Source organism: Pan paniscus, chromosome X (assembly GCF_029289425.2).
Source record: "Pan paniscus chromosome X, NHGRI_mPanPan1-v2.0_pri, whole genome shotgun sequence".
Classification (NCBI taxonomy): Eukaryota; Metazoa; Chordata; class Mammalia; order Primates; family Hominidae; genus Pan; species Pan paniscus.
The window spans coordinates 1,014,565-1,018,014 of NC_073272.2; the positions used below are offsets into that span (position 1 = coordinate 1,014,565).

Consider the following 3,450-nt stretch of genomic DNA (forward strand, 5'->3'; position numbering starts at 1 on the left):
CACATGTTGGTTGCTGACCTTCTCCTTACTATCACCCTGCTCTCCTACGACATTCCTTTTTGCTGAAATAATGAAAATAATAATCAATAAAAACTGAGGGAACTCAGAGGCCGGTGCCGGTGCAGGTCCTTGGTGTGCTGAGCGCCGGTCCCCTGGGCCCACTGTTGTATCTTTACACTTTATCTCTGTGTCTTATTTCTTTTCTCAGTCTCCGTCCCACCCGACTAGAAATACCCACAGGTGTGGAGGGTCAGGCCACCCCTTCACTGAGGGAAGAGAGAGACCCTCTCATATTGTTTTATGTTGTTTTATACTCATTACCTGTTTTAAGAGAAAAACAAGGAAGTGAGATCAAAGACAGGCAGCCCGGTGCCAGGCCCGAAACCAGGCCTGGGCCTGCCTGCCCTAAACCCAGTAGTTAAAAATCAACTCGTAACTTAGAAACCGATGTTATTCATAGACTCCAGACATCGTATAGAAGAACACTGGGAAACTCCCTGCCTGTTCTGTTTCTCTCTGACCACAGGTGCACGCAGCCCCTGTCACGTACCCCTTGCCTGCTCAAATCAATCACGACCCTTTCATGTGAAATCTTTAGTGTTGTGAACTCTTAAAAGGGACAGAAATTGTGCATTTGGAGAGCTGGGATTTTAAGGCAGTAGCTTGCCGATGCTTCCAGCTGAATAAAGCCCTTCCTTCTACAACTTGCTGTCTGAGAGGTTTTGTCTGAGGCTCGTCCTGCTACATTACTTTTGTGTGTGTTTTTTTTTGTTTTTTTTTTCCAACTTCTTGCTTTTTCTCTCCTCCTGTCTTGTGAGCTAGGCAAGGTGAGGGGACGAGGGCAGCAGGGGGAGTACTGGTCTCCTTCCTTAAGAATATCCCTGGAAACTCTCTTTCCCATCTTGCACGATGGCAGGTGAAAAAGTTGAGAAGGCAGATACTAAAGAGAAGACATCTCAGGCCAAGAAGGCTGATGCTGGTGGCGAGGTGAAAAAGCGTCACCTCAAGGCTAAAAGGCCCAAGAAGAGGAAGCCCCATTGCAGCCACCACCGTGTCCTTGTCAGAGGAATTGGCAGGCAATCCCTATATCTGCCGTGTATTCCGGAAAGGCCGTGTACAAGAGGAAGTACTCAGCCACTGAATCCAAGGTTCAAAAGAAAAAGAAGGAGAAGGTTCTTGCAACCGTTACAAAACCAGTTGCCGGTGACAAGGACGGAGGTACCCGCGTGGTTAAACTTCGCAAAATGCCTAGATATTATCCTGAAATGCCTACCCTTGTTTTGACTTTAACTCGTTACTTTGAATTTTGTTCTGCTTGTCTCTTTAATCACCTAGCCCTGCTTCTCATGTAAATAAGACTCTCTCTAGCTGGGAAGGCCGGACAAACTCCAATTGACCACTTAATTTACAAGACTCTAAGGGCTCCTCACCCAACCCCCTTTCCTAAGGAGTTGGCCTGGGTAAACAGATCCTCAGCATTTCAAACGAGCCCAATTAACTAATAAGGTACTGGCACCCACAATGTATGAAGTTCCCAGGAATTTTCCTCCAAGAGATAACAACATAAAACCTTCAGTTTGTGTCCTGCATAGACCATATATCTAATTATAATGAAAGATTTAGAACCTTGCACCTGCTACCGTTGCTCTTCTTGTCACCATTTGTCTTTTGTTTATCACTCTGTAACCCTTTTGATTTTTTTCATTCTTGCATGTTTTTACTTCTGTAGAATTATTACATTTGAGTCCCCCTCCCCTTCCTAAACCTAGGTATAAAAGTTAATCGAGCCCCTTCCGCATGGCCGAGAGAATTTTGAGCGTTTGCCGTCTCTTTGGCCGCCGGCTTAATAAAGGACTCTTAATTCGTCTCAAAGTGTGGCGTTCTCACTAACTCGCCTGGGTACGACAATCCTACTGAAGATGTACCAGTGAGCACGTGAGAAAACGGCGAGCCAGCATTACGCCCGGGACCATTCGGATCCTCCTCACGGCAGGCCACATGGGCAAGAGTGATGGTTTTCCTGAAGCAGCTGGCTAGTGGCTTGTTACTTGTGACTGGACCTCTGGTCCTCAATCGAGTCCCTCCACAAAGAACGCAGCAGAAATTTGTCACTGCCACCTCAACCAAAATCGATATCAGCAATGTAAAAATCCCAAAACATCTTACTGATGCCCACTTCAAGAAGAAGCATCTGCAGAAGCCCAGACACCAGGAAGGTGATGGTTTTCCTGAAGCAGCTGGCTAGTGGCTTGTTACTCGTGACTGGACCTCTGGTCCTCAATCGAGTCCCTCCACAAAGAACGCAGCAGAAATTTGTCACTGCCACCTCAACCAAAATCGGTATCAGCAATGTAAAAATCCCAAAACATCTTACTGATGCTTACTTCAAGAAGCAGCAGCTGCAGAAGCCCAGACACCAGGAAGGTGCCATCGTCAACACAGAAAAAGAGACATATGAGATTACGTAGCAGCGCGAGATTGATCAGAAAGCTGTGGACGCACAGATTTTACCAAAAATCAAAGCTATTCCTCAGCTCCAGGGCTACCTAGGATCTGTGTTTGCCCTGACCAATGGAATCTATCCTCACAAATTGGTGTTCTAAATGTCTTAAGAACCTCATTAAATAGCTGACTACAAAAAAAGAAAAAGAAAAAAAAAGGAATATACCTGGAACAAGGAGCAGGTTCCGTAGCGGGAACTTCCTTGGAATCAAAGCACCTTAATCGGGAAGAGGTTTCCTCATCTCTCCTTCTTCTCACCTGCTTTCCTTTGCCCTGCAAAGGCTGCGGAACACACCGCCTCAAAACATGGGGCTTTGTCACAAAGATTTCTGAAACGAAAGCCAGTGAGAAGAAGGATAGATAAGAAAACCTCTTCCCAATTAAGCCACTTCCTCATCACACCTTGTCTTACCAGGGACCAGGGACTCATGTGCCTGGTTTTATGAAATGAGACCACCACTTCTCCTGTTGTCCTTCCCAGCTTCTCCCCAGCCTCCCCTTTTCCCTAGTTTATAAGACAGGGCAAAAGGAAAAAAGCAAAAAGTTGGAAAGAAACAGAAGTAAGATAAATAGCCAGATGACCTTTTTTATTTATAATATTTTACTACAATATTTTATTGTTATGTAATAATATCTATATTACCTGTAATATTTTAATATAAATATTAGAGATATTTAATATAAATATTACACATATTATAATATATTATATTATAATAAATATAATATTTATTATAATATAATAATATATAAAATAATATAATATATAAAATAATATAATATTATGATATATTATATTATCATTATATTATAACATTATGATATATTATATTATAATATATTATAATATAATATCTATATTTTATTATTATCAAAATAATAATGAAATATTATCAAAATAATAATAAAATATTAAAAATAATAAAATATTATAAAATAATAACAAAA

At 41.7% G+C, this 3,450-nt stretch overlaps 1 pseudogene; it reads left to right on the plus strand.

Annotated features, from left to right (window-relative positions):
* Nucleotides 1-401: 401 nt before the first annotated feature.
* On the plus strand, nucleotides 402-2,992 carry LOC100986759 (large ribosomal subunit protein eL6-like; annotated as a pseudogene).
* The last annotated feature ends 458 nt before the right edge of the window (nucleotides 2,993-3,450 follow it).